We start from the raw sequence: 18,988 nt of genomic DNA, 5'->3' as shown, positions 1-18,988 counted from the left end.
CAGTCACCCCTTATTAAACCTTTATAAATTAATATGTAGATACGGACCAACATTACCCCATTTTCTTGTGTTAGAAACAAAACCAGCATTAAACTTTTCCCCCTACACATATGCTATTGTTATTATTTCTTATGTATTATCTTGTTTTATAGATCCCAAATTGTCATCATTATTCATTGAGACTTCGGTTTTCCATTATCTACAGGAATGGGTTCTTTAGGGTGTTTTTATTAATGCAACCACAACCACTAATATTCTAGTGCTAAAACTCAGAAACAAATATAAGATAACGTTGTAAAATCATACAATATCAAAGCAGTGACTACATACTGCAGTCACCTATAATGGCTTTATCTCCACTGCATTTACCAATATTGAGTGTTCTCTTTAAGAAAAGGAGTCACTAGTTCTCTCGCCCAATTTCTGCATAAACATAAACACGACAGAGATGCATGAGATGAGTTAAGAAGCGAATCAAAGTGGTTTGTGTTTTATTGTATTTTATCCACATCCACATTTGTCTATTTCTCATTACTTAAGAAACATGCTGGGGGAAAAAGCCATACCTCAGAGAAAGAAGGCATAATGTTCCGACCAATTATCGCAAATATACATTTCATTCAAGTCTTTTTAAATATTTCAATGAATTCAACTAATGTTTAACCAATTAAAAGTGCATGTACATACTTTCAACTTTCATGAGTGACCCTGCTCATGTGCTTACACAAAATTTTACAAATTTCTTGATTGACAAAGTTAGTTTCTCTTAACACTGATTATATGTATATTCGCCCTTCATTGTGCTGCCGTTGTGCAAAGCTCCGACTCTCCTCTTGACAGTAGCAATTAACAGAACGACATGTGAGCACTATGAAATAGTGCTGTAAGTTCATTTCGCGAATACAAAGGCGGAGGAATCGAGTTGAGTTACTCTGCATTACGTTCCCCATTAGGGTGATGAGAAATCTCCTCAACTCTGGCACAGCGGGGCGGGAAAAGATTGGAGAAGAAATAATTACAACAATTACTTCTTTTACTTTATCTCAGGGTGACACGCACACAGAGCACTCACATATGCACACAAGTAATATAATAGCCGTGGTAAGGGAAGTACTGTCAACACTAATGACAGTGTTGTCAGTAAAAATGGTGCAATAAGAGCGGGAAAAGATGGCACAATATATACTGGTGAAGACACTAACAAATGGTTTCGCCCCGGTGCTAAATTGTATGCTAAAAGTCCACACGCACACTCCCAAGAGCACACAGAAAAGCACCAATCGTGGAACATACATACATGTACACATGAACCCGATTAAAGCAGGTTGGCCATTTCCTGCATCTGTGTCTTTACAAATAAAACAAAAGTTTGAAGCAACCAGTCAAGCAAGAAAAGGATCGTTTCAATTGATATAATGAGACACTTACCTTCTAACTCCTCTGTGTTTTTTCAGTCCCCAGAAGCTAAAGTGCTCCTTTTTCTTTCTTTGTGATATCCTTTATGAAGATTTTGGAATCAAAGGCCTCCCCAAGCTTGACACTTGAGCTCGGTCAACTGTTTTGCTCTTTCTTGGACTCTTCACACATCCTCTGAGGTTTTTGCATTCGAAATAGATGACAAAGAAGGGCCTGAAACAAAAACGAGAAAAGAAGACTCGTTGAACAATCACATGCTTACTGAACTATTTTCGATCAAAAAAAATTAATTTAAAAAAGATGATATTTTAATGAGCAAGCCTTTCTCTCACAGAGATTCCTTGTGCTATTTATTGAAGTTACATTTTTGCTAAAAAAAAAATGATTGTGGTTGTAGCATCCAACATTCTGCTCAGTATTAAAGAGGTGACAGATACCTTATGGTAAAATATTCATCTTATAACGGGAGGCAAAGCAAAATAACAGTAAATAATGCATCACTTTGCACTGAAGGATTTCAAAGGGATTTCTTAAGGCAGGGGAGTTGGAACGTGGATGATTAGCCTTGAGATGAGACTGTAGTGATACAGAAAGAATAAAGTAGGAAAGAACAGAGAGGATTTCTCGAGACATGCTGATTTGTATCTCTACTTCAGAACCGTGAAGAAAGCCGTAATGTGTCCATGACAAGCATCAGAAACTTTACTGTAGCCTTGAGAAAAGAACACGACAACAGAGGCAGCTTCTATCTGTATGTCCATCTTTCCATCCAGCCAGCCACACTTTATCAGTAGACTATGTATTGCTTTCACAATTCCTCATTCTTTTTCATTAACATTCACTGACTCTTTCAGCCACTGTGGTTTACATAAATTAACATCACCGGGGCACACTCGCAGAGTAACAGTAATGATGACTATAATGGCCAATGATGCATCAGAAGGCTACAAGGTGGCAGATGGCTCGATCTGTAAGTGGTACTATATATATATAATGAGATGCTACCTATCTTCTGTTTCAGTCGCAGAGCAGGACACCTGTCACAACACACCTCCAGCCGTCAATACACAACACATTTTCCATCTGTGATGACAATTTGTGCAAATAACTGTCAGAGAAAGTGACACCCACAGTCCCCGTCCTTCCCACACCATCTCTGTTGGCTTCTGTCTCTTCAGTGTTCATCTGTGTCTTTCCATCTTTTCACTCTCTCTCTCTCTTTCCCCCCAGCATGTTCACCCTCAGCCGGCCACAAACACACATAAATGATCCAAATCAGTTCGAGAAAGCCCTGCTGGCCGCCCCCAAAGTGAGCCAAGCATGACATCTCATTTTTACCAATAACACTGTGCTGATCCTGCTTCCCCTTTTCAACTTGGATAGATAGAACAATGTCACTTCATTACACACTCAGATTGCGAGGCACAGCACAGTCGTGTACATGGGAGAAGACCAGAGCACATGCGTCGCGAAAACACAGTGACGACGACAGATCTCATCAGCTCTCGCTCACAGCTCGACAGCCTCGCGAGTGGAATCACAGTAGACTTTGCCTTCACTCATCTTCACTCATCCCGCTGCAGCGTTTTGTCACTGACCACTGAAACAGACTCTAAGTGTGATATTATATTCGGTAATTCTTACCGAAAATTTTTCACTAGAATTACGAATGACACAACCTAAAAAAAAAAAGATAGATAGATAGATTACCCAACAGCTTTTTTTTTTCACCACCATGACTTGAGAACGACATTTAGAGGAGAGAATAGGTGTGTGTGCGTGTGTGTGTGTGTGTGTGTGTGTGTGTGTGTGTGTGTGTGTGTGTGTGTGTGTGTGTGTGTGTGTGTGTGTGTGTGTGTGTGTGTGTGTGTGTGTGTGTGTGTGTGTGTGTGTGTGTGTGTGTGTGTGTGTGTGTGTGTGTGTGTGTGTGTATTTAATAACACACATTCGAGGTGAATCATTGGCAGACTAAAGTAGCACATAATATCTTTCCTGAATAGTCAAAGCTGATCGTCTTGTACACTTTTCCGAGTCACTGAAAAATAGTGAAGCATAATAGTTTATTATTCTCCCTCATGTATATTTTGTAAGAATAGAACTGTAACCTCGGATTCATGGGAAGATGAGAGCACTCTGGTCACAGTGCGGACAGTACCCAGGTGAGTAGTGGTATTTAAATACTTTATACTTTAAACACTTAAGGTGACATTAAAGGCCCCAAAGTATGTAAATATAATATAATATTCCTCACGCCTTAACAGCACCTCTACTAGGCTGGTTTTATTGGTATGTATGCAGAATTCTAAAAACTTTTTGTCCAGCTGACAGCAGACCCCCGTGGTTCATCTTCACCGCAGCTTAGCTGCTTGATGGTTCAACGTTTTGCGTGTGCAGAGACGGTATCATGCATACATTTGCTGTTACAAATGTTTTTTTTTTAGTTACTTTTGTCAGCCTGCCGTCTTTTCCAGTCTGGTCATTCTCTTCTAACTTGTGGCATCAACAAACAATCCTTGCCCAAGGAAGTACTGGATATTTTATCGCCCTTGTGATTGCATTATGTGGAAAAACTAACTTTGGCTGTAACAACAAGCAACTTTAAAATGAAATTAAATCCCTTTTCTTTCTCATTGAGATGGTTGTTTTAGCCTTCAAGAGGCCATCTTGTCTGCATGCTTGAATTCACTTTTTGCTGTACATCATCAACATACGCCATGGCTGCCTGCAGTAAATAATTAAATGCAGTGAACCAAGAATCTCATTGTCGTTCTTGTGGCACCAGAGAAAATGTAGATAAAAATGAATGTGCGATCAATTGACCTCCTCTGGAACCCACAATCTATTGTTTGGTGCAGAGTTTGTGTCACTGTGATCGTCACGTCAATTTTCTGCTGCATGTAGCTTGATATCAGCCTTCAATGATTCCCTCTGACTATACAGAAACAAAAAACATAAATGAAAATATGATCGCTTTCTAAATATGCCCAGTCTTAAAGATACCCCATAAATTCCTAAATTTAGAAATTTGAAACACACTCCAATGCATGAATGGCATCCAATATAGCCTCATAAACTTGTAGCTTTAATGCCCTTGTATTGTATGTAAAGCCACATTTTGGAAAATGTCACTTATAAACATAGTAATGGAGCCATCATGGTAACAAATCACACTTTCTACTACAGCTGGAACTCCAATGACGGGCATTGTATGTATAGTCAAGCACGGTGGATAATCCAGCATTGCTCCCTCAACAGGCGATGTAGCAATGTGTTTTCTATCTCGTCTCAATAGCATTGTCAATAATAGATGGACACCATGTCTCACAACTCCCGCATCTCCCACAGCGTGTCTAAAAATAGCCAAATGCTGTGTACACAAGACCCATCAATATTGAAATAAGTCAGATCACTTATAAAACTTTAGTCCAACACAAACTGAGCCTCCACAAGAGATTTGGAGTAGTTGAGTATATAGTCTGAATTTTCCAGTGCTGTCCCATGTGCAGCCCTTTAAGTCCTGTAGTTTTCCACTGGTTGTCTGACATATATGCTTCTTTTGTGCCTGCCTTCTTCTCTGTCTCCCGCTTAAAGTCACATCAAAGAGAAACAGCTGCTGACACAATAAGACTGTAAATGAATCACACACACACACACACACACACACACACACACACACACACACACACACACACACACACACACACACACACACACACACACACACACACACACACACACACACACACACACACACACACACACGCACATGCATGCATAAAGCCTTACTCATAGCTGGCTATAGTCAGCATTTCTAAAGTTCCCTTACCCACACACATGTCTTGTGTGTGCATGCATGTGACACAAATGAGTTACAGAAACTCTTGTTCGGAGAAGCTCTCTGTGTCTACATACATCTTGATGTATTCTTCGGATTTGAATATTTTGTAGATAAACATGTGCACAATACATACGAATGCCGTAGAGGCTCTCTATGTAAGATTTCAATGTCAAGCATAAACAGCTGATTTAAAATAATTTAGTTGGTCCAGAAATTGGGAAATGTTTAAGGAAGTGAAGAACATTTGCTCGAATGAATATGTATAGCTACAGCCACGTGTGTTGGCCTAGGCAGCAATTGTGCCTGTATTATTTTGCAACAAATAATATGTACAAGGTATTTCTGGTATTTTTGAGTTTAATAATTCTTCGAGTATGACACATTCCTCACTGCTCTGTATCTTAGACTGCAGACGTGCCTTAATTAGCTTGCCATGGCTCTTTGATGATGCTAGATATGCAAACTTGAGATGAGTCTACTTCTTTCTGTGGTTGAAAGAGCAGTGGAAGATGCCTAATTATGCTTGAAATGCTTCCTAGGATTTTACTGCAAACAGATTTATAATTCAGTCAGCAGGCGAGCAACAAAAAAAAAAAAAAATCACCAGAAATAAATAACAAGATCACTGAGTTGTGTAGTTTACATCTGGACAATTCACATTTGTAATTTCATTAAGCAAACATCTAATTATCATGCCTCATTCCACACGATTTTTTGTTAGGACAGGAAATCAGTTTACATGTGGATCATACATTTCAGTAGCTGCTTGTTATCGCTGCATGTTTGAATTCACAGGCTGTGCGTCCACATTAGATTTTCTTCATGGCCAGTTTATGATTTTAATAAACTTAAGATATATAGGCCAAGTCATTATTGGAAGGTATGAACATGTTGAAGCTGCATTTAATAGGCCCTTGAAATTCACTTAAAGGGTGCCAATGTGCTGTGAAACAAGAACACCATCTATCTATCTATCTGTCTAATTTATTATCCAACTTCGGGTTGAGAGGTGCTGCTGTGGGCTATGGGCGACGGCACTGTACACCATGAACAAGTGTCAAGTGCATCACATTGTGGGATGAAATTGCAATACCTCCACAAAATATGCAAAACAACCACTCTCGCTATATAAATATTCTCATTATGAGGTGAGAGTGTTAACAACTAAACCACTGTGTGGCCTGCAACAACACCAAACACTCCTTAAATGTTTAAATCCCTGAATATGCAGTCTTTTAACTAAGACGCTTAAAAAGCTGAAAGCATTTTGTTCATTACAGGGGAAAAAAAACATAGCAGCACATAACAAGTGACAGAACCAATGAGAGAAAAACCTGTTTTGCTTATTGTGAAGCTTACAACTGTTATAGCGATACTATTTCAATCTTAAACTTGTTTAACTCTGCTTGAATCGTGAGGTTTTGTACTATCAAACATAGATTGATAGAATAAATTAAGAGCGTGTTAGTGCCGCTCAGACCACAGCAGCAGCAGGAGCACGATTCTCCCTCTGCCAGTATTCGGGGTCAGCGAGCGTGAACGGATTAGTAAACATCCTGTAAGCAAGAAAATGAGGCTGCCAGTGAAGACAAAGACTTAGCAAACTGAGAAAGAGCAGGTGGAGGAGTCAGGACTGTAAATGATGCTACAAAGTCGGGGGAGGCATGTTGGGCATCTGCGCTGAAAGAAGTCTGGTATCATTAACCAGCATTAGTGTAAAAACTAAATTAAATATGGATCTCTGTCTTAAAGGATTATTTTCATGATTATACATTTTAAGATGACCAATGCCTACAGAAACCATAAACAAATGTTCAGAGTAGCAAATGGCAGTGAATCCCAGGTATATTGACAGAGAGAGAGTAAATTGACTGGAAAGACGGAGGAATGACAGTAAGCTTCGAACAAATAGTGTCTGTCCATCTCGTCCATCCATCTGTCTTTGTGTTTCTGTCTTTCCTTCAAGGCACAAGTGTCCTCAAGTACTCCCAGGCAAAATCTGTCACAGGCGCTCCAGACTGCAGTGTTGGTTGAGTGAGAGAGATGAAGAAATAGAGAGAGGGTGTATAGGTTGACAACATTTAATATCCCCATGTCGGACTTAAAATGACAGTTAGTAGCATCAGCATAGAAAATGTGTCTAATTTTTAATTTCCAGTGAGTGCTACTCCCATCCTCAACTCTGATGCTCATCCCATAAATGCATATTACTTACAATAATCAGCTTTTCCAACTGTATAAGATTAGTTGCCAAGAAGCATTGTTATATAAAAAGGATATAATCTATTAGGCATACATGTCCTGACTTTTTGTACATCGTTTACGTGCATGCATGCGCTATGATATCTACAGTATAACTGACCGGTTGGTTCAGAAGCAATTATTTTAACGTATAAAACATATTGTGTTTAATAATTGAATGTAATGTTGTAAGTTTTCACATTTCAATGAACCAAGTGATTTATGGATGGAACAACTACCTCTTTTTCCCTGGAAAAGTCTGTATACCTTGATCATTTCCACCGACGCGTATCATTATCTCTCGCTCTTTAAATCATATGTTACCAAGGGTCAAAGATGATTTACAATTGTGACAGCTGAATCGGTTATGTAACAAAAGAAACTGGCGCTCACTATTTTTCCACTTCCTTGAAATAAACCCCCGTCTGTTCGTCTCAGTCATTTATGCACACAGAGTGATTTCTTTACATAAAAAGATCTCATGTATATGTACATATACTTCTGAAGAATTGATTTCACCTGCAGCAATATACGTATAATTTATGGCAGGTGGATGTAAGTGATGTGTGCTGGTATTGCACTGAATGGGGTATAAACATGATGAGATATAAAGAAAAGGCTTTCAGAGATGTGCTCTGACTTGTCCTATTCACTCACATCAGTTTGACAAAAGGTAAATTCTGAAAACCATGTTTTGGGGCATGTTGTTTTAGATGTCATCATCAAGCCACGCACCAGTGGTTTGTCTGTTGCTGTTTATGAGAAGAACACTTAGAATTTAAGAATATAAAGTAGTATGGATGATAAACAGGACATGGGATGAAAATGCTTCATTTGCTTGAGGTGGAAAAACTTTTCATACTGAACGAGAAACTGAACAGAAAACACACAACTTACATACGGTCTGAGGAAAAATCTTGGTTATAGGGAGTATTATAATAGATAAATGCTGTCAAAGAAAAATTGAAAAAGTAACTCTACCAGATCTTAAAGACAGTATCTTTCTTCTATTTCTTTCTAATTTCATGGGAATTGTATACAAGTAAATATGCAGGAACTTAAATTTCAATTCAGTTTTACCTATGACTTGTTTAAACCTGCCAAACACCTAACCTTAAGCTAAGGCTGCATCTTCATCTTTAAAACATCTCTGTGGTGTTTGGGAGTCCAGAATGCAGCCACATGAATACACGTATCATCACCTAAACATTTGTTGCCTGGCTGGTGAATCCGATGTGCGCATTTTTGAAAACATTTGAACCCCTGAGGGGCCAAATGGGAGTGCAGATGGCAGGTAACAACATGTGTACGTGTTTTATTTTATATGTGCATTGTGGCGTGACTTTGGATAAGGTGTGTGCACATTCAGCAGCCTGTGTCTGCTTGTGTTCGGAGCATATCTGTGTGATTCAGCTCTACTCAGAATGGGAAGAAAAAAAAGGAGACAGACACACAAAACAACACCTGTATAAGAAGAAATATCTATGTATTTGAAAAAATGAAAGAGAAGAAGAAATAAGCTGCCTCCTTGGCTTGCTTTAAGTGAGGTTGTACAGCAATCAATATTATTACTGACCGGAGGGAAAGGTAGCATTTGTTTTTCTATCGATTTCTTCCAGACTAAAGCTTATTTCTACATTTTGGTCTGTGAGTGTAGACTCTGAAATCCGAACGTTTGACTAAGCATCTGCAGAAACACACAATTTTTATTTTCTTAAAAATGAATGGAGATACACATGGATATAGAGGATGTCAACAATTCATGACAAAAAAAAACAAAAAAAAAACAGAGAAAAGGTCAGTGGCCATGTAAAAGGCAATACAGTGTGTTTCTGCAGGCAGGGTCATGTAGAAGATGTAATCCCTAATCCATTGGAATATACCAGAATTATTCAGCCCTAGTTGCACAAAAGTGATCTAACCTAGCAAAACTCCATGCACTTCAAAGAGAATCAAATATGTAACAGTTATTGATAAGAAATGCCTGAGCAGAGGTATTTTAATGCAGTTAAACAAACTATTGTGTAACAATAGAGCAGTGGTTAGCACTGTAACACAGAATTGTGTACTTTTAATCTTTATAGCATTCTCCTCACACGCTCGGCTTTCCCATATTTGAAAGGTAGGGTATTTTTTTATTTAACACTACAATTCTCTCCTATTTTTGTAAGACTAGTTACATTTCGGTGTGTAACGTTTTGAACATATTTTGAGGTCAATGCAGTGAAACGTTCAGCTTCTGTGAGCTATTGTGCAAATTAGACAGCAGACAGATGTTTCACTTGTACATAGCAAGTAAACTGTGCTCTCTCTCTCTCTCCCTCTCGCACACACGCACGCACGCGCACACACACACACACACACACACACACACACACACACACACACACACACACACACACACACACACACACACACACACACACACACACACACACACACACACAGGGGCGCAGGGGGTACTAGGGATACTGCCTCCCTGTGAAACTGCAGATGCAGTATGGGTGACAGAGCTAAAATATTTATAGCCAGATCTTAGCAGTTGGTACTAACAGAGGGAGTAAGAGAGAATAAAAGATGGATAAAGAGATGGAAAAATAGAGAGGCAGGCTACACGAGAAAGGGCGAAGGAAAGTGTCAGTGGGTGTGTGAGTAAAAGGAAAAGCAGAGTGATAACAACAGAGAAGGAGAAAGAGAAAGAGAGAGAGATGAGTGTGCAGCACAGATGCCAAATGAATCTAGGGCATTTCAGAAAAAAACCCAAGGCATTATTCCAAAATCCACTTGGTACGTGTGTGCAAGTATGTCGGTGTAATTGTTTTCCTATATTTGTGCGTGTGTGTGTGTGTGTGTGCGTGTGTGTGTGTGTGTGTGTGTGTGTGTGTGTGTGTGTGTGTGTGTGTGTGTGTGTGTGTGTGTGTGTGTGTGTGTGTGTGTGTGTGTGTGTGTGTGTGTGTGTGTCAAAGTCTTCTAAGCTTCTATAACATGCAAAAGGTAAAATAAAAATCAAATAAAGGACAACTTCCTTGTTGCTCTGTAGTCTGTGTGATTTTTATTCATCACCCTTTAACAATTACAGTGCTCTCTGCATCACTCCTACACACTTCTTTGCATCTTCTGTCTCTTTTTCTCTCTCGTTCTCCATTTCTTCACCAAAGTCAAATGCCCAGGGATTTTGCATATGTGAGCATGGGTGGAGGTTTGATAATGGTCGAGGGTTGGCACAAAACATAGATGATGGCAGACATTCTCATTCAACAGCAAATACAGTCCACTCACAAACATACTACGCTAAACTAAAAGAAATCCTCATACCGAGAAAAATAGCTCATACATAAGATGCATAAGACGCATGCAGTCATGCATGGTCCTAGTATACATCAACTTCCCCCAGTTGTTCAGTCCTGTGCTTATATATATTAAATGAGGTTTGTTTATCTATTTTTGTCCAGACTTAGCAAATTGTGTTCAGAAAATTCTGGGATACTGTTTGCATTTTGAGTTTAATGATTTCATTTTCAATCAACCTAAAATCATATTAAAACGGCATCCATCTTTATCTGTAAGCATTAATTGGACCCTATTGGAATATATTGCTCTCGTCCATCACCTGTGATTTTTTTCTTCTTTTTTATCTCATTCAACTACAAAAAAAAAAGAAAAACATGCACACTCCCACACATTTTTTTTTATTATAGTTGTGTTGAGGCTTATTGTTACGACATTTTTCTAATAAAGCACAGTAAAAGTATGAGTAAGCCGATTTTGTATTAGTATATAGTTGACTGCAGTGAAAGCCTGAAAATAGCTCTCCTAAGAGTAACAGCTGCATATTGTATGAGTCATGTCAAGCTTCTTCTTTCGGAGGCTGTTAAATCCAAACTGAATCCAAATGCTTGGCTTTACTGAAGTTGAATGGAAAAAAATATTGTGTTTTTTTTCTCCTTAGTGTTACAATCAGACTGTACAGTCAAGTCCTGCTGGACAGAGCTGAATGTACAGATTATCATACTGTTTACATCAGATTAGTTCATTTTGGAAAACCTCTGAAAGTTTTATCAAGCTTGAGGCTTTATTGAATTGTTTTGATTGTCTAATCCTTGCCCAAGGTTTGAAATTTTTACTCCACCAAAACCTAATAAGGTTTAAGTTTGACATTTAGATTTTAACCTCATCACTTTTTATTGAGTACGTTTGCATAGCGATATTGTGGAATGATGTCCAAATATTATACCCTTATTCTGCAAAGTGAATCATGAAGCTGTGATGATCCAGAAAAAGCAAAAATACTGTGGAGCATCAGCACTGACTGAAAAGCAGGAAGATGCAAGTTTGCAACTCAAATCTATCCTTCTTCATCCAATTTAACATTTGAGGGGCTGGAGCCATTCTCAGTGGTTCCCAAATCGGGCGACACACTCAAGCTCAATTGTGTGATGATAATTGTGGTTTATACAGTAAAATTAATTTTAAAAATCTCACTTGTTAAAGCTGTATTTCTTTGTATGTGAAGAGATGATCCCTGACCACACACCTGTTCTGTTTCACAAGGATCTTGCAAAGCTAATGTTGAGGTTTAGAGGCTTTTTTTTCCCACAGAGGCATTTTTTCAGAACGTATTGTAAATGTATTAAATGTTGATAATTAGAATGTTATAAAGTGAAAATTGTAAGACTTTAATTAACTTCACTGTTGAGCAAAACATTTTTTAATAATTCAAATTAATCTGTTTAATATTAAATTTAAACTTTGTGTCAAACATTGAGTAACATTTTTGTATGTATATTCTGTATGTTCAGACTCAGCAGCCCTATTTTGAAACTAAGAAAACTACGATAGGCAAATGTAAATGCAGGCTAGCCAAGCACAGGTCTACGCAGACTCACATTCACATCTACTGTCAGGTTATAAACTACAATTCTCATGTACTGGGAAAGCATGCACACCTCATACAAAAAAGCCTCAGAACTCAAATTTGAACTATAGGGCTCTTCTCACTGTGAAGGAATACGGCAACCGAGCAGGCAACCTGTAGAAATGCACTTACACCATATAAATGTGTTTTGCGCCAGCACATGCGAGGGAGAGTGATGCTGTCCGCACGCACACACAAAACACACATCAAAATTCTCATGTACATGTTCTGGAGTTTGTCAACACAAGAGAATCAACACCTTCCTTCAGACAGACTCGCATCACTATACTCTCCTCTGTCGAGTCAACAGCTATTCCCTGTCAAAAGCATTTTGTCAATGTCAGGTCACATTGTGACACTTTGTCACTTCAGTTAGGCTCATAAAGCCCAAAGTTGTGAATCTATAAATACAGGAGATGAAATGTAATATCATTGGGTAATTGCTGTTGAAGCAAACATTGCTGTTGGTCTGCTGAACACTAAAATTTGGATTCCAGTCATCACCGAAAGGTAGTTATCTATACACATGTGGTACTCCAACTGGCAATAAAAGTAATGAGAAAAGAGCACCTGTGCCACCAGATGATTGCGATTTTAAAATTGGTTAAGGCTGACTTTAAGTAGCAGATTGGGTATTTCTCTTGGCAATCAAAGTTAATATTTAGCTAAAGAATGCTCTGAAACAATGATTTCTGTGGCTTCTCCATCATCGATCACTGTGTTTCTAACACAAGTAGACTGACATTTATGAAAACATGCACTTTAGAGTTCACTACATAGTTATTACTGATTATTTATGTCCTTTTTCTCTTGTGTGCTATGCATCTTATTTGCTGTTTTGCTCCTGCGCCGTTTCTTCACCTGCTGCATGCTATGCTTCCTTCATTTCTTGTATTTTTGCCCCCTCTCGCTGTGTGGCCTCTCAGCACTAGTTTCACGTCTCGTCCTCTCAAGAATATGGATACAAAGGTCTTCCCCTATCAACACATCCATTCCCCTGCGGAAGCACAGCTAATGAAACCTCATCCACGTTTCTCAAATCTGTCATTGGCTCCGCATTTCTAAGACCTTGTCAGCATATCACTGCCTCGCATGTCTTTCAGTCTCTTGCCGACGGGGACCTCCCACAGGTTCCTGGCAGTGAAGGAGTGGCGGTTGTTGTGAAACATGACTGTCGTATTGATTACAACAGAGCAATGCAACAGCTGGTAGGCTGAAAGAGAGCACAGTGTGCTTCGGCCAAGATGGTGGTGTGGAGGAGTAAGCAAGTGTGAATGCCTCCCAAGGGTTATCCCTCTCAGGATCTTTGCATAATCCTTCCTGATGGATGCAGGAATCGATTTGGAGGGCGTGGTTTGGAAAGAGAGGCCACGAGAGGTGAAGCTGAAGCGGAGGTACAGATCTGAGCAGTTGTTGGCTGTGATGGACTGAAACAAAGAGGAAATTAATAATACATGCGGCTATTTTGAATCTCAATTACAAGGCCAGCTTAAGGCCCTATCAGCATTTTTATGACCATATGTATTTGCATAATATCTGATAATGATGTTTGACTGACTAATTGGAAATGATGGCTCTCTTTCATAATGCTTTCTCGAACATGAGTCATCTGAGCAAATGTTTTATGGCATCTGTGAAATTAGTGGCTTGTTTAATTTTAATTTAATGTCAACCAGCCTGTCAATCAAGCTACCAGACTGTCGTAAGAAGCTTCGGTGTTGTATTTTCGATTTCTTTCGTGGATTAAAACTTCTGTTTAGAACTGGTGCGCAAATTTTGCATTCAAGGTTGCATTTATAACTACAGGGTGGAGTTGCTAACGGCAACAACTCCCAGACTTACAAAAGTCAGTTGTTGATGGTGAGCTATAACAGCATGTGATTAGCAGCAAGTCGTCTAAGCAGTCAGTCACTCTCAAAACCATCTGTTTTTTTTAATCTATCAGTTGTCAGAAAGACAAATTGTACAATATATTGCATGTTGATCTTACTTTGCATCCATTTTTATCATCTACACATTTTTTTTCAATCATCATGCTCTTATGCAGCTGTTAAGACTAAAGCAACTTACTCTATAAGAGGGTTTAAAATGCCTTTTATTTTGCCCCCATTCTGTCCATCACTAAACACATTTTAATCTTTGCAGCATTTCGCCATGACACGCAATCCCCACAACCACCATGCATTTGACCTGGAGCCAAGCAGCAGGTAAATTAATAAAATGCTGGGCCCTCTAAGAGTCTTCTTCTCTCAGGTCAACCAAAGATAAAAGCGCTAATGACTGCTGTCGTTAACTTTTCAATAACCGCTAAAGCATGTGCACATCTGACGGCAATTCACTGGCTCTGGTTTTATGTTCTGCATAAACACACTACCTTCCACTAGGCAACATCAATCAATAAAACTGTGTTTGTATAGCACTTTACATTCAAGAAAATAATGCAGTATAAAGAACTCCTTATATAAAAAAAACCATGATATTAAAAATCCTACAACCATCACTCGCTCACTCGACAATTTATATTTTGACCAAACGTACAGTGTTTTTCGGAGGTGAAGACGACGGAGGAAACAGCGATCACCTCTTGACATCAACCCCAACAGACAAGTGTTATGGATTCCCTGAATTATGGCTAATGTTGTTCAATAGCATTCTGATGAAGTGGAGATTACAGTGCAACAACAGCAGCATGCCTGGTTTGTAGGTGGTCATTACTTAAGTCTTTCAGGCTGCCTCCTGCTACTGATTTCCTCTACTCCGTTTCCTGGTACACCACTGATCTGTGATTGGAATTGATTTGAGCCACTGCATCATTCCTACGGCGGCAACATCTGGAATCACGCGACGCATGGAAGAGGGTGCTGAGAAAGGATGAAGCAATGCATGGAAATCATGTCAGCCTAATGACAGAGTAATAAATCATGGGGAAGCTAGTTAAATATTTGAATTTCAAGTGGGTGAGGCCCTGTGACTGATGGGGCCAGGCCGAGACAGAGGTTGTTAGGGTCAGTAGATAGTGTTTTCCCTTAATGATTGTGGTGAAAGCTAATTTACTACATTGGAAAAAAAAAAAAAAAGGAGCTGCAGAAATGGACAATTTTGATTCTGGTAAAAACAGAGCAAACTGAATGTGTCTCTGCATGTGTGTTTGTGTGTATGTGTGGTAGTAGTAATTGATAATTGCAGTTGGTTTGGGGTTCACATTACTATACTGGAGGCTACAAATAAAACAGAGAGAGGATACATGTGGGCTCTTGCTGCCCATATCTGACTTCCAGAAACAGTGCTTTTGAATTCATGGTGGCTACACACTCTTCTCTTCTAGACATTCGCAGCTTTCTCAGTTGGAAATCATGACAATATCTTTTGTTGTGACTTGAAATCTGTGTTCTTGTATAGTACAGTGCAGATGGCCAGTGTCACAGTGACATGACCCGGGACAACTTTCAGACAGTGTTCAAAATCCCATAAGAGCCCTCCCACTATTGCACAGCCACCACCTGCGGTTACTCACCTGCCAATCAAAATGCAACAGAATGTGAAATAATGATCAACACGACAGTGAAAATGAACCCCCAAAAGAAAATGTTGCTAAGAGTCTAAAAAAAGGGGAGACCTTGTCGAGGTGTGGAAGCAGAAACAAGTGTTTAGTCATCGTGGCATGCAGGTTCTACCATGACTGCAACGGTGTGACATTGTGACCTTGGTATGTCACATATGTCTGTGGGTACCCCCATTTGCTGTCTAAGTTTATCGGATCCATGTATGAAATAATGCTAAAGTTGTGCATTCATTGCATGGAGCCTTCAAACTTGTATTGGCAACTTTAATACTGTGGGATCTCAAAGATTCCATTATTTATGAAGAAATTAATATATGAATGAATGATGGATGGATGAATGGATGGAATATAACATGCATTTGAGCATTACTGCCGTTAAATGCAATTTATTTCTTTTTTCCTATTTGTAAGTCTGTACTGTTGTGAGAGTGTTTAGTTAAGGATGGCACACATTGGATGATGCTGGACATCTGAATTTCCCCAATTAGGGATGAATACAGTACTATCTATATGTATGTCTGTCTGTCTGTCTGTCTGTCTGTCTATCTATCTATCTATCTATCTATCTATCTATCTATCTATCTATCTATCTATCTATCTATCTATCTATCTATCTATCTATCTATCTATCTATCTATCTATCTATCTATCTATCTATCTATCAATCTAGTTTTTCAGTTAAGGTTAAAAAACTGCTAATGATATTGGGTGCCAAATGTGATGCATTGGTTTTCCTTGCAGGACAATTGTCTGCAACCATTTCACCATCCCGTCTGGTCTAAACAAACAATGCCTCGACCACAGATACCTTGCTTGTGAAAACCAGTCTATCCACAAAGTGTTTCTCTTAATATGCAGTGCGTATAGATATTAGTGCATGTTCAAGCACGCACCATCCAGTCTCCTTAACATGTGACGCTTACAGCCCACCAGAACCCGCTTTGCGCCCCATCAGCACAATTCGCTGTCCGTGGTGCTGAAGCACTGCGTCCTGTCCAATGTTCCCTATACGACCGGCACACAGACGGCTTTCCCAGGCGATTATTAGAACCGGCGTGCTGGTGGATCATTTTTAAATGTTCGCAGTTGCTTCGTGTTATTCATGTTATCGCGTGCCTGGCAGTCCGAAATGTGTGGGCGAAGGAATCTGTGTGGTCCATCGGTCAGTAGTCGGGCACTGTTGCTGCTGTTGGCAGGAACTCTCTCTCTCTCTCTCTCTCTCTCTCTCTGTCTCTCTCTTGCTCTTTCGCTCGTGCACGCACGAGCTCACGCGCACGGCTGAACTAACGGCAGCTTACACCAAAGCCCTTATTGCAGGTGAAGTGTGGTGTGCGTCGTGCGACGGACTGTTGTCAACGCCGCTGGAAAGCTGCTCCATTTACCCCCAAACACACACACACACACACACACACACACACACACACACACACACACACACACACACACACACACACACACACACACACACACACACACACACACTAGAGCAAGCAAGCGCGCACGCACGCGTCGCCAGTTTTTATCCCCCCTCTGCGTGATTCCTCCCTCGATATTAAATCCCTTCTCTCACATCTGTCCATGGCGCGTACTGAGCCCGGCCATCCTGTCTGCGCAGGACGCAGCGTAAACACCAGACACTTTAAATCCGTGCCTACACATTCGGATCACTTCTGTTCGGAATTTCAACCCCAAACGTGCGGGGATATCGTCTCGTGATAGCACAGCAACTACTGCAGAAAACCCAGCGAAATGTAGACTTGAAGCACAGCCATACAAATTGTATCCCGTCATAATTCGCATCGAAACAAGTTGGCCCGAAATCGCGCATAAATGCAAAGCGCAAATGAAAACAAGGTTTTATGCCCTCGTAAAATCAGCCATATGGGGCTTGTTGCACCAACAGCACTCAGCGTAGCAGAGCCTCTAAGTCTGTATAGTGCAGGTGCGTCCTCGCTCAGGCGTCGCTTGTATCCACCGCATGTGATCTATATTTCACTACAGCTGAATAATAAACAAATGTTGTTATGTATAAAAAGCCACATCCTCAAAAGAAGAAAAATAATATTTGCAGACAGTACCTTCACTTATAGCTCTTCCCAATTGTGCGTCTGTTGGCTGGAGCGAGGAGGGAGATTTTTTTTTTCTACCCAACGTCGCAGGCTCAGCACCACGGAGAGAGAGGATGAGAGAGAGAGGGAGAGAGAGAGAGAGAGAGAGAGAGGGAGAGAGAGAGAGAGAGAGAGAGAGAGAGAGGAGAGAGAGAGAGGGGAGGAGGAGGAGGATGCATAGACCTCTGCTTAAAGTAATGTATTTGAACTGCATTGGGCATCTGCCTCTACAGCTGGTTTCTTTTACAGTGAAGTGGATACCTGCAGACACTTTTGTTAACTACCGTTTTAGTCTGACGAATAACGAATGACACTGATAAGACTAAATGAATATGAATAAATATTGAGCTCAGCATTGTGGTGGTAATGTCAGGCACAAGAGTTGACAGAGAGGTAATGTATATGCATCCTATATGTCATTCCTTTCAGCGTAAAGGCTTTTAAAGCCTTGAAAGTCAGTACATACAAACTCACTGTTTGTTTTCCTTAATTGGTGTTTACTGCATGACATGCTGTGTGACATGCTGGAGCAAATAAAAGGAAAAGGAAAAGCAAAGCTGAGTGTCCCTATATCATAGAACCATGCACAACAGATCTTAATTATTCAGTCTAAGCACTCATGGTTAAAAGGAAAAACTGGGTAAACACATTGCAGTCATTTCTGGCATTTATTTCTTCTCTGGCAGCGTGCAACGAAACATTCATATGTGATCATTTTGCAGTTGTGTCAAACATATGGCCTGCTGCCTGACCTTGCAAGTTAACTGGACATTTCCCACCAAAAAATTACTGCTATTTCTAGTTTATTTGATGGGGATTGTTATGTTTTAGTAAGATTAGTGAGCATAGCACAACCCTGAGACTCAGGCTGATAGATCAGTGCTACCTCATGACAAACCAACATTGGT

General features: G+C 39.9%; 1 protein-coding gene across 1 annotated transcript in view; it reads right to left on the bottom strand.

The window, feature by feature from the left end:
* LOC308141690 (adhesion G protein-coupled receptor E5-like) overlaps positions 1-18,988 on the bottom strand; it is a gene marked incomplete at both ends in the record, with an annotated part of 80,615 nt that overhangs the window by 40,430 nt on the left and 21,197 nt on the right. The gene's annotated exons all lie outside the window — the stretch shown is intronic.

This window comes from Blennius ocellaris, assembly GCF_963422515.1.
Source record: "Blennius ocellaris genome assembly, chromosome: 16".
In the NCBI taxonomy this organism is placed as follows: Eukaryota; Metazoa; Chordata; class Actinopteri; order Blenniiformes; family Blenniidae; genus Blennius; species Blennius ocellaris.
The sequence above is the reverse complement of the archived record's forward strand: the minus strand, read 5'-3'. Positions and strand labels throughout refer to the sequence as shown.